The 18,801-nt window shown below is 32.8% G+C and overlaps 1 long non-coding RNA gene across 1 annotated transcript; it reads right to left on the bottom strand.

The window, feature by feature from the left end:
• Window positions 1–13,932: 13,932 nt before the first annotated feature.
• On the bottom strand, window positions 13,933–14,466 carry LOC108376893 (uncharacterized). The gene is made up of 2 exons (XR_001849288.1): window positions 14,083–14,466; window positions 13,933–14,000 (listed from the first exon to the last, which is right to left on the bottom strand). It is a non-coding gene; the product is annotated as an uncharacterized LOC108376893 (long non-coding RNA).
• Window positions 14,467–18,801: the final 4,335 nt, after the last annotated feature.

Below are 18,801 nucleotides of genomic sequence, written 5' to 3'. Positions count from 1 at the left end.
GCTAGTGAGAAGAGCTAAAGAGGCAGGCCAATGGGAACAAGGCCCGAAAATTTTACCAAAAAGTTACGCCGCTGTCCAGAAAGTACTAAAATTATGGAGGGAACACTTCCAACCTGTTGAGTTGCCCCATAACTATGCACCAAATGCAATTTCACGGCTGAAAAACAATAAAGCTGCTGGCGCTGACGGCATGCCAGCTGATCTAATTGAAATACGGCGATGGGGAGCTTATAAATTGCATGTAACTTATGCAGAGTATGGGTGGATGAAGGCTTGCCTGACGACTGCAATTTACGTGTGATCTGCTCTATTCACAAAGGAAGCGAGCCCGCCAACTACCGCAGGATTAGCCTTAGTAAAAAAATGCTACTTTGGATTAAGTAGGTAACTGAGAAGTAAAGTTCTTCCTTAACACCGTAAAAGGTCACTACTCGTCATGCCCGTGCTGGTGTATGGCGCGGTGGCATGGACAATGACAATATCCGACCAGGCGGAGCAGGGAGTGCTCGAGAAAAGATTTTCGGACCCATGCGGGTTGGCGGCAGAGAATACCGCACAAACTCGAATGCTGAGCTGTATGATCTTTACCCGCTGGTGGTTGCAGAGGAAGAGGTGGTGAAGTGCTTGGCGTCGGTTACCACGGCAAAAAAAGGACTTTAATAGGCTCAGCCAAGATTGCTTCGGCGGTTGTAGCACTTGGCAAAACAACAGGAACAAGCGCAGGAAATGAAACTTTAACCCCGTGTTTTAGAGAATATTTTTTGGTTGTTGAGTTATGGCGGTCTTCCCTATATACGGATAGTCGGAATTTTAAATAGATATTCGAATAACCGAATTTTCTGTTATTTATGATTAGGGCTGGCTGGCTGGTTCTATCCGGATATTCGAATTTGTAATTAAAAAATTCGATATCCGGATATTAACCGGATATCAAATTGAACGGATATTATCCGAACATCCGGGTATCAAATTGAACGGATATTATCCGAATACGGATATCCGATTAACAAAGGAGAACGGATATTAACCGAATATCGGGATTTGTTGGAATACACGAATCATCGGAACGGAAAAAAGTAACGATTTTGCAATAAAGATCTTAATACTAAATACAATAATCCATAATAACAATTATTTTCTGTCGCTGGTATTAACTGACCAAAACTATAGTTTAAGATGATATTTTAATAAAATTTAAATAATAAGTTGAAATATTTTGTATGAAAACTTTTAAAATTGCCTTGCCTTGCTTTTAAATTTTTTCACAATCCCTATGCCAGCAAAAAACGCTTCTGTGTAGCAAGTCATGGGTTTAAGCGCAGAAAAATTGTAAAGCCGTTGGGCTACAGTTCGATTGGTTATTTCTATGTGTTAGTATTTTCTAGGTTTATTCTCAATTCCCTCGCAGTTTGGAATCTGGTCAAAATCCGTTACTCGCACTCAGTGTTTTGGTGTGAATTAAAAAAAAAAAGAAACGGTATACTGAGATTTGGTTACAATTAGTGTCCGACCGAGCGTTCGGGTTCGTGTTCGAGTTCGAGTTCGGTAAACGGAACAGTTCGGCCATGAAGTTCGGACTCGAATTCGGTTCGGTTTCGGCCAAATTTGGCCGAGTAATTTGGTCGAAGTTGTAAATAAATGCAATTTATGAAAATTTTAATTATATTTCTTTTTTTTTAATTTGAGTGCAGCTGTAGAGTTTCTGAAATTTTATTTTATTGTTTTTTTTTATGTTGATTTTCTTTTTTCTTGTTTTAATTTTTTTTCCTGCCCGAAGTTTTTCAAGCTATGTAGTTTTTACTCGGGTTCGGTTCGGTTTCGGCCAAACTTCAAGAAAAGAGCCGAGTGTTTGGTTCCGGTTCGTGTTCGGATTCGGCCAAAAATTCGAGTTCGGTCGGACACTAGTGACAACCAACTTTCTGAGCCATTTGCCTACTAGCCTTAATTTCTGCGCTTAAACCACTGGTTTACTAAACTGATGCACTTTTCTTTGACCCGGGGTAACTTGTACTAAATCTATGTATGTATGTATTTAGATACGTATTTAATTCATATATTTTCTTTTTTATCGTTTAGGTAAGAAATATTATTCAACTCTTGTTGCTATAAACCTGGATAACATCAAACCAAAATGTATATGTACTGCGTGAGTATACAAAAAAAAAAAATTAATTTCTAAAATTATCTATAAGAAGTTTAATTTGGAACGTGATTTATTTGCAAAGTTTCCAATTATGAAAGCAAAAGCAAAAGAAAATTCAGAACATTTATCGCCGTTAATTTTTCATCGTACAGCAATACTGCAAGACTGTGTAAATATTATCCAATAGTGTTTTTATATTCAGTCAAGTGTTTCGTCCATACACACAGTGAGCGTCAAAAATAATATACCCTGTTGATGGCAAATTTTTATTTTTTAATTTTTAAACGGCTTCAAAAAGGGAAGAGACTATCAGCCGGAATATTTTTTTATGTTTTTTAGTATGTTACCGCATAACTTTGGACCCCGTGAACCGAGTTTTTTTTTTTTTGAACGTATACTACTACGGTATACTATCGTAGTCCCATTTTGTTTTAGATCCGATCATGCGATTATTTAGAATTTTTATTTGAGAATGCTTTTTGCTTAAAAATTACTTGTTTTATAAAAATATAGCTCATTCAACCTTAAAAACCACAACAATAAATTTTTTTTTAAATTTCATACAGAACTCGGGCGGGAAATACATTAACTTTTTATTAAAATTTTAAATTTTCCAATTCGTTTTTGAGAAAAATTTGTAGTATGCAGTTGTGTAGCCCATTCAATTTTAGTGTGCAATAGAGTGCTAAAAATTACTCTAGAATTTTTCAGAATTTTTTTCGCTGAGGGTGTTGCTAACTACTTTCATACAAAAAAGCTTGTGTTCATCCGTTATATGTATGGAAGAAAATGCGCAACACCCTCGGCAAAAAAATTCTCAAAAAGGAACGGTACTTTTTAGGGACTTGTAACTTGCACTTTAGTTGTGTATGAAATTAAAAAAAAAATATTCTTGTGGTTTCTGCTGTTGAATGAACGATATTTTTATGAAAGACAATAAGAAAAATTTGGTATGGAAAACATAAATAAATAAAATCGTCGAAACGTCAGGGTATGCATATTATTGACGCTGACTGTATACAAGAATTTCTCGTTTAAAGTAATAATATACGCCTAAACGTGCTAAATTCATGTCCAGCTTCAACTAAATAGTAGTAATTTCATGTTAATGAATTTTATGGGAGGAAAATATTAGCAACTACTTAATTAAAGTAATGAAATCTGTTTGAGAAAAGGAAAAGCTTAAAGGTAAAGGTGTTTCTAAATTCGTAATGATGTAGTGTGCTAAATTCGTAACCATGACTGTATGTAAATATGGACACCAATGACAACCCAAGGTTGCATTTTCGAAATACCATTACAACACTTACCATGTGTAGGTACGTATGTATGTATGTATGCAGTTGAGCGCACAACTTTTGGTCTATATAAAAGTGTTGAGTCATCAGCAACAGAATTTTATATATTTTGCAGTCATAAACAAACATTAGCTGGGTTTGTGGACTTTATAATAGAATACCGCCATAACCACTTCCGTGCAGCACTCACAAGATATGGCCATCTAAGTAGTAACTAAAATGTGTGTATGCATGTTTTTGCAATTTAGTGCTGTTTTTCCTCTATTTCTCCTTTAATATTCGTATACAGTATATAGTTTTTTTGTTTTTTTTTTTGTTTCCGCAGTTAATTGGTTGGCTTGAGTTTAGCTGATGTTGACAAAAATTATTGAATACAAAACATGCGCTAAGAAGATATATATCTACATATTTATGTGTGTACATTAAGGTGGTCCAAAAGAAGTAAAGTCGGAATTTTAATGCTCTCACCCCCTAGGATTGTTCTATACCGAAAAAAAAATATTTAGAGGTCGCTCAAAGCGCTCAAAGTTTTCCCATGTATTTTATATGGGAAAAAATAACTTTTCTTAGAAATATTATAGAGCTCTTGAAAATCAGAATTTTTTTATAATAACGATTTATTATTGGCCCCTATTGCATAGTTACTGTGAAAAAATGGTTAAATAAGCAATTGGGTATTATTATTGGGAATCTCCTGAAGAGAAAATATTGATTTTCAAGAGTTCTATACCATATCTACAAAAAGTTGTTTTCCCCCCATATGTATAAAATATGTACATGGAACACTTTGAGCCACCTTATGTTTTGATTTCAAAAACAAAAAAAAAATGGTTTATATTATTTCGGTATAGAACAATCCTAGGGGGTTATAGCATAAAATTTCGACTTTACTTTTTCACAGGCATTTGCCGACCACCCTATGTGCATTATGAGTAAGCTTTTTCTTATATGTAAGCATTCATAGATTTTAATACAAAAAACTCATATCGACTTGGTGCTTCATGGCTATAGATTATGAAATCAATGGTTTAGATAAGTACGTGTTTTCATTTCATATTCATAACTCAGTCGATATTGGTACGAGTAAAAAAAAGTTGCGAAAAAAAAATAATTAAATATTTATTTGAAAAGCTCGACCCTTCTCGCTAAAGTAAGAATGATACTCGTAACTCGTCTTTTTTCGTCTAAATATATGTTTAAGTATTAGTGTTCGGCTTTTTCCAAAACCGGTTCATGAGTTATTAGAAAAATTCCAATTTGAAAAAAAAAAAAACAAAACGGTTCCCGATTTTGAAATTACGAAAAAACCGAATATTATTTAACCGGTTTTATTTTATATAGCTTTCATATAGTAAAAATGCTTTTGATGGTATGGAGTCATGACCAAAAATTACAATAAAATTATTACATGTAAAGATAGCTTTTGTTAAGAAAACAGCAAAGCAAACAAGTTAAGTGTTTTTTTTTTTTTTTTATTAAATAATGTTTAATGAGCTTGAGGCCGTTTTATTAGAAAACTATTTTTAGACAAAAGTAAAACAAATAAAAATCAGTGAAAAATTTAAGTTCGGTCTTATTTTAACATTAAATTATTGCATTTCTTCACACTGTTTCGGATTTGAGTAGGGCTTAGATGTGTTTAATGCCACTGAGAAGGCTTATGGTTCAATTTCTGGTCCCAGCGCATAAAAAAAGTTTTTGCAGATTGCTGTCGCCCCCTCGGCAGGAATTGTCAAACTTCTGAGTATACTTCTTCCATAAAAAGCTTTTTCGGAAGTGGAGTAAAGCAGAACACGTACAAAATGTGTAAGTAAGCGCTAAACAAGTGGAATCAAATATGATATACATATACTATTCATCCTCAAATAACCTTGAAAACTTCGAAAAACTCGAAATTTTTAAGGAGAGGCCAAGAATTTTATGAAATGAAAAAAAACCGCTTTGTTCGATGAAAATTCCGGATTATTCCATAAATCAAACCAGGTACGAACTGAAAGTTTCAAACTGTTTAAACCGAATTTCTAAAAAAAAAATTGGGTATGCAACTTTATCATATTTATAGCGCATTCAATCTGAGTATAATATTCTGCAAGTTTTAAGTAGCTCGAAAGCATCGTTGATTTTTTAGATTTTTTTTTTGCTGGCGATGTTGCCAATTTCCTCCCATATAAAAAACATTTTCGAACACACTTTCTAAGGGCAATTTTTTTCTAATTATATGCCCGTTAGTGTACATATCACTCACCTACTCCAACGGTGACACAACTCAAGATTTGTAATTTCTGACATTATGATTTAAAAATGATCATAGACCTTCTATTTACCTTTCAGAAAAAGCTGGAGAAAAATTTTGATGTAATTCGTTGAAAAAATCTAAGAGAGCTTTTAAAAGTTTACGATTAAATCATACTTTATTAAAGTTAAATAATAAATAATGATCCTTGTCTAGGTATTCTCCCCAATTTTGTGTAGCCTAGAGATTTATGTAGTCTTCAATCGGTAGCGCCTTCTTCATGACCATATTACACTCAATCGAAAGTTAGTAATACATACCTGCATATTTATTAAAGTTGATGCAAACTTAAAAATTGAAAATTGATGATTTCTCATTTTTATTTACCCACATAAATCCAAAGACAGTTTACATACCCAGTTAAGCTCAAGTGCCATTAAACCAAAAGTTCATATACATAAATTACATAGCTTTTAAGTTCGACAGCAATGAAAATTTAATTATTTGTTGGCATAAAAAAAAGGTATTCAAAAACTTTTTAAGTGTACATCGTCGTGCTTGCGAAAAGGAATCGTTACGAACAGAGAGCATGACACGAATTTTGTCGAGAAAATAGATTCATATCCTATTTAGTGGTTGGTTAGCTGGTTGGTTGGCTGTTGTTGCCTGCTTACACGCAATCCGCTGCCACCGTTCCACCTCACCCACTGGCACGCTATATAGTACATACCTACCTACTCCAAGCTGTAGATGGAGCCTTCTGGACAGACATACTGTAGTAGCGCTTGGTTTATTGATTTTTGTAGCAAAGCTACACACATTCGTACATACATACATATGTATGTACAAACAAGGCAGCCGCGGCTCATCAGCAGCCAAACAGCCAAATAGCTAACCAACTAAAGCAAATGAACTAACTATATGCATACATACATACATACAGTGGCACACATGCAAAGATAGCTTACAAACATACATACATACATGCAGTAGTGCTGTATAAACAAACCTACAATCATAGATATGTAAACAGGCTATTCAGCAACCGAATTTCTGTCGGTCGGTCGGCTTGTCGTTTACCTGTCGCAAACGCAATCGCTGCCACAACTGCATCCCTTCCGCTGCATATAAACTCGCTTATACATATGTATGTATGTACTTTCAAATAAGTAGAATCTAACGCAACACTAAAATCACTCAGTTCTCACGCTTCCTCGCCAAATGCAAGGCAGCGGCTAAAACTATTCGTTGCTAGTCATTCGTTAGTGCGTCGCCAAGCGCTGCAGCAAGCTGAAAAGTGGAGAAGGAGCCGCAGTGGCGGCAGCAACAGCAGCAGCCGAATAGTTTCGCCTAAAAGCCCTACGAGTAAGTTTCTCTGCAATAAGCGCAAGATTGACGTCCGACAACGATGCTGGCAGCAGGGATCTCTAATAAACGCGTTGCTGTCAGAAGTTGTATGTATCCAATGGAGAATACTTCTGTATGTAGTTGGGTAGTAAGTAGTAGTTGCACGCCATGCTGCCGCATCGGACAAAGGTAGAGCTCTCAAAGTTCCGCGACAGCGTGCGTGGGTACATGGATATAAGAAAAAAGTGCACGCAACTCACTCGCTATGACGGGCAAAGTTTGTTTGTGTGTAGATGTGCGACGCTGGTGCGTTAGTTGTGTGTGTGTGTGTGTGCGCGCGCTGTTGCTGGTCGAATGATGGCGGTGTTACTCATACGCCCCGTATATTGAATCGCTGTCATTGCCGAGTGGTAAATGGAGGTTCCAGTTAGGCCGCATCCACACGCATAGTAGAAGTTGACTCTCATATAATTGAGGTCATCATATTTAAGTATTATTTAGGCATACATACATATATCGAGTTTGCTCCAAAGAAGAAAAAAATGTTGACTTAAACCTTTAAACTTGACTTATTTAAAGTTTTGCGTTTGTTTAATCTGGTTAATTACATGAGTCTCACATATGTATGTACAAATGTGTGTGCATACACATTTCCTACTACAAAACGAAGTTCCAACAGGGTTAGGGAGGTATACTCAGTCTCCCTAAACACATATGTATGTTTTTGTAGCTAAGCCTTCATATTAAACTACAAATATTAAACACAAGCACATACACATACCTACTTGCATATATGTATGTACTTTAGACTGTCCCAAGAATGTATTGAAAAAATTTGTTTGGAAAATTTTGAAATGCGTGCCCTCTATATTTGTGCTTTTTAGCCTAAACAGCACATACAGTGACTCAAAAAAATGACCAGGTGTTGTTGTTTATTTTAAATATTCTTAATAATTTTCCACCAAAATGTTTTTTCGAGGTATTTTTTTTTTGTTATTTTTATATAAAAAATATCGTCTAAGCTTTAAATTCGTGTAAATCACAGTTTCAAACTTTATACAAAATTTAGGAAAATTCGACAAATTTTCATCAAAATTTCAACTTTTTATTTTGAATTTTTATAAAATTTGACTTACTTTTTCGGGTTTTTTAATATAACAAACGCAACTTACGAAAACTTGCGTTGATATTTTGAAATTTTCGTGTTGACGGTCTCCCGCGTTTTATTTCATAAGAAATTCATACTTACATGAAAAAAAATGCAAAAATCCGTCACCGAAAAAAAAATCTCAAAACTGAAAGCGATTTTATAGCCGTTTGAAACTTGCACTTCATTAGACTAAAATTGTATGGGCTATAAAACTACATAACCAAAACTGTTCTAAACATTCAGATTAAGAAGTTTAAATTTTGATGAAATTTTTTTGCATTTTCTTAAATTTTGTAGAAAGTTTGAAACTGTGATTTATATGGTTTTGGGTAGAGCACTTTCAAGTACTTTCATAGTAAAGTAACAAAAAAACAAAAAAAATAAATAAAAATAAAAATAAAAATAGCACGAAAAACCGTACGAATATTCAAAAAAAATAATCAACACGTGGTCATTTGTTTGAGTCACTTGAGTCAAAATACAAATATCTCAATTTGAGTCCGTTTATACTATTTTTATGCAGACCTTTTAAGCTGAGGAGATTTTTTTTTGGAAAAGTACTCGTACTTTTAAAAACTATTATTTTTTTAAATCTTAATATTTTCCCGAAATATTTAAATAATAAATTTTATAATTCCGATGAAACGGCGGTACGGATTTTTTTTTTTTGGTATGGAGGGTACTGCACCCTAATATACATATGTAAGTACATATATGTTTGCTTTTTGAATAATTTTCGGCTGCTTCGGCCATTTATTGTGTTGCTACAATGCCACATACATAAATACATATCTATGCATTTTCGGCTATTTGACGTATGGATTTTACGTTGTTGCCACCGTGCCGATTGGTATTACTGCTGTGTTGTTTTCTCTATAGCTGTTGCTGCTGCTGTCACTCTTACTGCTGCTGCTAGCTGGCATCGCAAACCACCAAAAATCGGGAAAACGGTTTCATATTCAGCTGCCGTACGCGATGCGCCGATTCCCGACTCTTGTCAGCCAGCACCTTCTCTCCAATGCAATCTTCCTTTTAACTTCGCTGCATCCTCAGTGTTACGCAATGCTGTTGTGTCGCTGCACTTTGTCGCCGACTTTTAGTTGTGTAGTTTAGATGGGTTTAGCCAAATATATTAGGTGAATACTGCAGCGACGAAAGCTACAACTTGTGCGAAAATCGATTGCATATATGTATGCAATGTAGCATCGAAATTGTAGAATTGTATCATGATTTTTAAAATTTGCTTGGGCACTCACTTCCTGCGTTACGGACATTCTACGCGTATACACTTTGTTCAGTACGAAAGTAGGATTTGGATCATAAAATGTATTTAGCTAAGTTTAGCCGCCATTGTCACCCATTAAACACAATTAAAATTATTTTCGTAAATACGAAAAATGACACTGAAGATGGCACAACGCCGAAACCGGTTTGTTTCCAAACCAAATGTGACAAGAGATGACGGAAAATCGTTCCACAATACAACATACATAGCATCTATAGCTAAGTTAGGGCGCCTAAATGTTGGCCTTCGGACGTTCTTACTACGTACATACATATGTACGTTTGTTTAATATTTGCAATATTTTTCAAGTTAAAATTTTTTTGTTATTTTCTTTTATAAAAATATGGTTCATGCTTTAATCGAAGCTACGTAAGTGAAGCTTTCAAACTTTATAGAACTTACAAAATTTCGTCTAAATTTTGAACATTTTAATCAGAATTTTTGGAAAAATTTTGAGTACGCAGATAGATTGGTTTTTAAATTCTAGTAAAACAAGCGCAAGTTAAAAAAAATATATATGTATTTATTTTCCTACCTTTTCAAATTTAAATATGTATTTCAATACAATGCACCCTGAAGGGTATGTAAATTCCCAGCAGTTGCTAACACCCTATATATCTGTCTTCATATGGAAAAGTAGCTTATTTCGAAAGGCTGGCTTTAGTATAATGCGGCATTCCCTATATTCTTTAAACGATTTTTGATGAGACTTAATAAGAATATTGACTTGCTAGTATCGGAACTACTTTTTGCACGTTTATTTGCCAAAAGTTCTTCAACGGCTCAGTGCCAGTGAGTAAGCTACTTTTCCATACGAACACAGATATATATGAGCAAATATCACGAGTCGTTTTTTTTTTTTAGTGCCATTCCCTTCTTCGGCAGAAAAAAAACGCTAGGACACTCTTCGTTCCAGAAACAAGCACAATAGAAAATAAATTAAGTATTTGAACAATTTTAGCCTTAAAACGTTTATTGAGGCGAAAAGGTACTGAAATTACTAATTTTTTCACTGCCACTCGAAAAAATCATAATTATTGTTTTTTAATAACTTTGGAAGTTTTCAAATAGAATGTTCATATTAGAACCAATGGACGACGTTGGCATATCTGTGAAGTTTCAAGAGTGTAAGAGTGTTAGATGACTGCATATGGTGCTACGGGACGTATACGTTATATACGCAAGTACGGGTATATGAGCATGAGTGGTTATTTTCACTTTTTTGGTACATAAATATTTTTAAAGCTTTCATTTAAATACAATTTCGCGTTGGAATCTGGTTATTTATACACAACTGAAGGCATTGAAGGCATACATACATACTTACATGCGTAATTGTTTGATTTTATTTAAAAATGTATTTAAGTATATCTACATATTTCAATTTTCTTTTCAAGATTTGAATGTTTATTAGCCTGTTTCATGACGTGCCATCAAATTGAATTTTCTAGCACAATTTACTGCATTTCCTTGCCTATATTCGATCATTATTACAATAATTTTCTGCTTACTCAGCCATTTACATACTTATATGTACAAGTAAATAAATGGAATACTATTTTATTTATTTTCGACATGTTTTTATTATCATTTTGTTTTTATCCAACAAATTCGAATGGCTTAGCGTCAGCACTATAGAGTAAAACGCGATTTTGCAATGACGCAAATTATCGCATTTGTTTGTATGTGTGTATGTATTGACTGCTGTTTACGTACATACATATGAAGGTGAAATATGTATTAGTTCGCACTTATAAAAATTCTTTGAAGTTGACATTGGCAATATGATAACACAGGCCAACCAAAATGGATGACAAAATTTGGTACGCCAAATGTTAAAGTCACTTTTGATCGACTTTTTTATGCTGATTACGAATTCGTAATCGTATAAAGTTTTCATTAGCTCTAGATTTGGAGAAAAACGAGGTCAAAGTTTCAAAAAAACGCGTTTTTGCAATATTTGAGAAGCTTTGGCAAAAAAGCAAATCGTGATAGGACCTTCCACTTAGGCTCAAAATAAAGTTAGAATTCTCGACAGCATCCCTGCACCTTGATCTGATGCTCACTTATTATTGTTAGGGCCATTGCATTGAAAAGAGGAAACGACATAAATATAAATATGCCCTAATTATCTCTATTTCAGTAGTAACCTCTTTTCAAATGACTACATTTCATTAATCTGTTGAAAAAAATTAAAAAAAAAAATTAAAAGAAGTTGTGATTTTTGTCATTCTGGATTAAAATGTCCCACCAGTCACAATGGAGTGGTCCATTAGTCGTTTATTGAACAACAAAAACTGATTTTGGAAATTTTTTTATTTTTTTTTTCAATAGCACAATATTCAAGAATTTTTTTTATTGATAAACGGTTCGGGAATTAAAAAAAAAAACTGAATTTTTGTTTTAGACAATAATAATCAAAAAAAAAATATATATAAAGACATGAATAATTTGTGTTATATTTAAGAAAAGAAAAAAATTAGAATTTTTTTTTTATTAAAAACTGTTTTTATTCAGTAACAACCCAAAAGATGTATATAAAAACATGAATAATTTATGTCGTACGCTATATCTACTTTGTAAAAAAATTGTAAGATGGTAAACAAACACGGTGTTACCATATTTAAGAAAAGAAAAAAAGTAAGAATTTTTTTTTTATTAAAAACTGTTCGTAACAAATATTAAACTTTGGTGTTGCCATATTTAAGAAAAGAAAAAAAGTAGGAATTTTTTTATTAAAAATTGTTCGAAACAAATGTTAAACTTTTATAAAAGGTACTTCGGTTTTCGGTTGGGATCAAACATATGTGGAAATTTTCGGTTGGTTAATGGTTGAGTTAATTGGTAGGAAAAAGTGGTTAATCCGGTTCGCGTCCCCTTTTTTGATCTTTTGAAAATAGTGGACGAGCGTGTACATTAGGTGAAGTGAGGCGAGTTAAGGTGAGATAAGAGGAGGTAAGTTAATTTGAAGTGATGTGAGGTGAGTTCAGGTGATATGAGGTAAAAACGATTGTGTTTAAGTGAGGTGGGCAACATAACAAAACCTAATTTTCAGTTTTATTTTTATCTTTGTCTCCTAATAATTTTATCTATCCCTATCTCTATCTCTATACCTATATCTATCTTTATATTTATCTTTACATTCATGTCCCCTGTCTTTATATGTTTTTATCATTATCATCTTTCTATATCTATATCTTTATCTTTATCTTTATCTTTATCTTTATCTTTATCTTTATCTTTATCTTTATCTTTATCTTTATCTTTATCTTTATCTTTATCTTTATATTTAAGTGGTATTTGCTGAAGGACGTTGGTTATATCTAATTTTAATGGTCTTGGAAATGGAGAAGTAATTTTTATCGAATACTTTAAGCAATACCAGGGTGGCCCAAAAAACAGTAAAGTCGGAATTTTAATGCTCTCACCCCCTGGGATTGTTCTGTATCATCTTAGCTTAGCGAATCAGCTCACAAATAAATATTATTATAGGTTTCACTTCCGTAGCGTGGCCCAGGCTGAATTATTCTTCTTGTTTCTTTTCTTTGAGTATATTTTTTCTGATGTAATAAAATTTCCATTACGTATTTTACATTTTTCGCCGACACCTTTAACTGAAGATTGGTCGGTTACTCGGTTGATGTACAGACGTTCCTTTTTTGTTTGCAAAATTGCACGGTTTCGTTTCTTTCATTTTTTCATTAGTTTTGTTTGTTTGTTATAATTTTAAATTCATTGCTGTTATTGTAGTACGTGAACTTTTTTTGTTTGCATTTATGCAACTTTCACCCACACAATATTGCCATCATCGTTGGGTGCTTACTTGAATAAATATATGTACATACATTTATACATTTTTATGAATTTTTAAAGTTGCTCGGTACTTACATACGTACATACATACATACTTACATACATAAGTAGCTGAGATGCACATGCGCTGATATAAATCTATGAACTTTTCTCTACATCAAAATTAATTTTTTTTTGACACTTCTGCTATTTATTAATTTTTTCATTTTTGGTACTGTTTAAAACAAAGTGCTTAGGTGTGAAATTTCTCAAACTATTTGAAGCCAAGTATGGATGGAAATTTTCTATTTAATGTATATCTTAAATGAAAATAAATCCACAGTAAATTTGAAAGTGGCCTTCTTCCTTTGTAAAGTTTACTGAAAATTATCCAACATTGGTATGGGGAAACTTTTTCCATACAAGCACTTTTTATTTATGCAATTCTGCAGTCAGAGGTATCAGTTTAACCTAGGTTAGCACATACATATGTATGTACACTCATAGATACATATTTGTATATGCACATTTACACTTGTGAACATAATAATAGAAATATAGCTACATACATTAATCGCATGCAATTATATACATACATATTTTACATAGGTACATACATACATATGTATGCGTGTTTATAAATATGTTCCTAAGTATGTAAGTATGTATGTGCATTTTGTCAGTAAAAATTTTATGTCCGCTTTGGTTCAGTTCAGTTTGCCTCGTTGCTCGTTTTGTATGCTACACGACAGCTGTTGGAAAGTTCAATTACTTTTCTAGCATCATCATCAGCAGCAGTAGCAGCAGCAGCAGCCACAACAACAACATTCATACATAATCGCAGTTCGAGGCATAGCACGGCACAGCATCCAGCACTCAACAACCATATTCCAGCCTTCTGTCTCAAACTTCCAATTCCCACTTCAAGTCCAACAAAAAATTTTCTCCTCAGCTTCAGCCTCACAACCCACTCCACAATCGAATGCTTTCGCGTGCGTCCACCAACTCAACCTAGCTAGTAGCTACCAATTTTTGCGCGGAGACTGGTTGTGGGCCGCCTGCCCTGGCATGTTGCTCTCAACACAATCTTCTGTACTCATATTATTATTTTTGTTGTTGTTGATGCTACCATTTGTGCTACTTACTACTTACATACTTCTTCACCTTTTCGGGAAAAATGTTTTCTAGAATATTCCAGCTTTTGCATACATATCATCGAGAATGGACAGTAGGTGTAGAATGAGGAAAGCAGCAGCGAAAATAAACTCATGCTCAACAATAACGCATCGGACCAATAATAAAAGCGTTTTGTATTTTTTTAAATACATACATATTTACATACTTATATGTACCATGTTGGACTTTGGTTAGTATTGCTTTTATCCAAATGTATGCTGATTTATGTTGCTGTAGATTTAGTAAAGTAATTTTTTTTTTTTACTTTCCCTTTTTTGTTGATTTACTGAATTATCTGTATCCCTTTAACATGGGTTCGAAGTATTCAAAAAAAAAAAATTTTTTCTAATGCTGAATTTCCACTGGACATTAAATTTGTGCATTAAAAAAACCGATGTCATTAGGTTAAAAATGAAAGTAATTGTGGGAGTTCACACCTGTCTGCTTAAGTGGTTTTATTTTTTATTCAGCTTACAGCAATAAAATACACTACGCGGAATAAACATTAAATTTGTTTCCAACTGCAGTTTTTTTAATGTAAAAAATGTATCGTCATTTTTGTAATTTCAATGCCTAGTGGAAATTAGGTATAAAGCAGGGATCTCACGATTTTTATATTTGTACAGATGTGTACATTTTCACCGATACAGAGTGCTGTTGTTTGGAAATTTTGTTATAGAGATTAACTCATTCTCGATATAAATTTTTAAACAACTCTGTAACTGCCAAATGTACAAATCGTATGTTCCCCGCTTAAGGCTAAATTTCCAACAGGCATTAAAATAAAAAAAGTCTGCCATTTAAAAACTGCCAAACTAAATGACTACTTTTACAAAAGTAATGCCGAATTTCCACTAGGTATTGAAGTGACGAAAAATGTGTACCATTTTAATTTTATCATTTAATGCTCAGTGGAAATCTGGTATAACATACCTATTTATTCTGAAAATTTCCAACTATTTTATTAACAAAAATTCCCGTTTCAATTTTATTTGCCGGTTACAAAATTTAAGTTTAATGCCACGGTAATATAAATTACGAATAGATCTAAACTCTAGAACTCAGAACATTTCAGAAAACTAAATGGACAACTTAAAGAATCACAACTGGAATTTTACTCGCTTCAGATATCTTGGATGGTGGATGAAGTGGAAGTTGTGAAAAAAAACTTTAGTGTTTTACAGACAAGCCATTTGATGACTGTGACAGTCTTTCTCTCCGGCGATGAAAGTGGAAAGGAGCGAGATATGCGTGAATTATTGAAAGGATCCCCAGAACAGTCCTTACATCGGCATTAAAACTTAGTATACAGCTTTCAGGAAAAATCTGAAGAAATATATTTCATTATTTCTAAGGTGTAAACGGATTCAAGAAATTTTTTTTCCTTTTTTGAACGTCATTTAGATATATGAGTTTTCGTTTTTCTTGAGAGCTTTTACATACAATGCTAATAGTATTAAATAGGGAGATTAAAGTAAATACTTTGCTTCTCTGTTTCAATGTAATCCTTTCCTCATTTTAAAGCCACTGTGCTAATTCAAGTGAATCAAAATATAAGCAGATTTTTCGTAAAAAGCTAGATAAAAATCGAAGTAGAGCAAGTACTTTATTCTTTTTTTTTGTCAATATTATTGTGGCGTAATTTATTCTTTTTCACCACTTTTCTTCAAAATCGATAATTTTTTAAAATGAAACTGAAACGAAACTTCTTCGATGTCTTAAAGTAAAGACATTGGCCGGACCCTTGGAAAAAAGATAATGTGCGCCTATTCAAGCGAGTATATTAAAGCTTTTGATGAAATTAGAACCCTATAGTGAAATACTTTTGCTTTGTTTTTTTCTTTGTAAATCTCTTTACTTAAAATTTTGTTCTTTTTCATTTCATTTCGTGTTCTCTTTTGTTATTTTTATTTATTTAACTTTTTTATGTTTAAATTGCTATTGATTTTTATAATTTTTTTGTGTTTTATTTAATTGTATTTTATTTTTTACAAGCTATGCACTCTTTTCCATATAAAAAATTCCTTTTTATGGACGCAAAAAAATATTAAAAATCAATGCCATTTTTTAGCAACTTAAAACTTGCACTTTATTATACTAGAATTTAATAAGCTATAAAACTGCAAGCCAAAAATTATTCTAAAAAATAAAATTAAAAGTCATGGAATTGAATTGAAAAATTTTTGGAATTTTTATAGTTTGTTTACAAAGTCAGCAATTTAGCTTGTTTTTAATTAAATTGTTTTTAAATTACTTACTTAATAATTTTGTTTTAAATTTTGTTTATTTTTTATTATTGTGTTGTTCATTTTTTTTTTGTTTATTTTTTATTTTTTTTTATATTTTTGTTTATTTTTTTGTTAATGTTTTTTAATGATTATTTGACGAAGTTTCTGATGCTGTATTCGTTTTCAAACTTATTCGTCAATAATGTATACACAGAAGTACTTACATATGTATGAATATACAGAAGGTGTTTCACAGGGTGATCCAAAACTCCGTACAAATATTTGGCATACGTATTCCTTGGACCAAAACAAAAAAAAAAAAATTATAATAATTGGGACATTTTTTTCCCCAGGGCTTGTATACTGAGTTACGGCGAGTATATATTTGATTTCCCCGCAAAAACATTTGTACGCAGTTTAGGATTACCCTGTATATAGTACGTACACACATATTTACATATTTATATGACTCGGTACTTCATTTTGTTTTCTGCAGATTTGGTGTCTTTGTTTAGTGCACATCTTCTTTTTTAACCTGCACTAAAGCTGCAAAAAATAAAAATCGATTATTCGTGTATCTTTTCACTTTGTCTTTTCCATGCTCTTCATTTGTACATACTTATGTGTGGGTTTGTATGTACATAAGTGTATTTTGCGCATAAAAATTTGTATTTATGTACATACATGCATACATATGCACATACAAACGTACTGACTGATGCGACTGTGATGTTGGCATAATGTGCCCAAACTCACCTCAGTAAATTATAAATATGTTGTAGGTACATATGTACATATTTATGTTTGTAAATACATACATTTATTTTAGTGCCTCTACACACCTTTCTCTCCCCCTCACTATTGCCTATTTTGCTTTGCTCCCATTCCAATATCACACATAAATACATACACGTATATAATAAAATGTGGTGAATACTTATAAACATATAGAAATACATACATACAAATATACATCTGCATGTACATTCTTACAAACACGAAGTGATATCATTGCCTTTGTTTAAATTGCAAACTATACAAATTAGCAATGAAAATAAGACCATATGTATGTACATACATATGTACCTACAAGCACCCGTCCGATCTTCAACGGAATATCGTCAGTCAGCTCAACAGACTCTATCGCTTCTCTATTGTCACATTTTACAGTGTTTATAACACTTTCGATATTGTACAAATATGTATGTACTATATATGTATATGTATGTATACAATATAGTATAATTTATTGTTGCTCTTCACTTCTTATTTCTAAATTTTGGTTAATTCTTCAAAATTCGCATTCATTTCAGTATCTAAAATTATCAAATTGCTCGTTTAATAAACAAATTTATGCGCATATTTGTACTTGTATGCATATATATATATTACCCAATGTACGCATGTATATGATCACATAGTATACAAAATACAAACATTTTGCATACATAAATACGTTTTGCACACTTCCACTACCTATCGATCATCTATTTGATTCTGTTCGCCTGCTTCTGATTCTAACAGCCAAGTTTCTAATCGCAACAAATTGTGCCTGCCATCAAAACAAAGAGAATTCGGTCCTAAATATAGCAGCGACGAGAAGTAAATTCAGTAAATACCATCTCTAGGTATAGAATAATACAAAATTAGTGTTGTATAAACGTACTTACTTGCACACAATGCATATGAATGCACATTAGGGTGGTGCAAAATAAGTAAAGTCGGAATTTTAATGCTCTCACCGCCTAGGATTGTTCTATGGTTAGGCTAGGTTAGGTTAGGTTGGCATGGCCGCCAGGCCCAGAGGATTGTTCTATATCGAAAACCACTGTACCCATATATTTTTTTTTTTTAATTTAAAAAAATATTTAGATGTCGCTCAAGGCGCTCAGTTTTCCATGTATTTTATATGGGGGAAAACAAGTTTTTCGATCGGAAAACTATGGCTCTCTTCACGTGACTTCTAATAACAATATTCAACTCTTTATTTAACCATTTTTTAGTACTAAAGATTTTTTATTTATCTCCCTATTTCGTTTTCTGGCATTTTATAGGGGTTTTTGCGGACCTATAAAATATTGTACCGATGAGAAAATTGGGTATTATTATTGGGAATCTCCTGAAGAGAAACAGAGTTTTCCGGTCGAAA

Source organism: Rhagoletis zephyria, unplaced genomic scaffold (assembly GCF_001687245.7).
Source record: "Rhagoletis zephyria isolate East Lansing unplaced genomic scaffold, Rhagoletis_zephyria_1.1 Rzeph_scaffold_11188, whole genome shotgun sequence".
NCBI lineage: Eukaryota > Metazoa > Arthropoda > Insecta > Diptera > Tephritidae > Rhagoletis > Rhagoletis zephyria.
The sequence above is the reverse complement of the archived record's forward strand: the minus strand, read 5'-3'. Positions and strand labels throughout refer to the sequence as shown.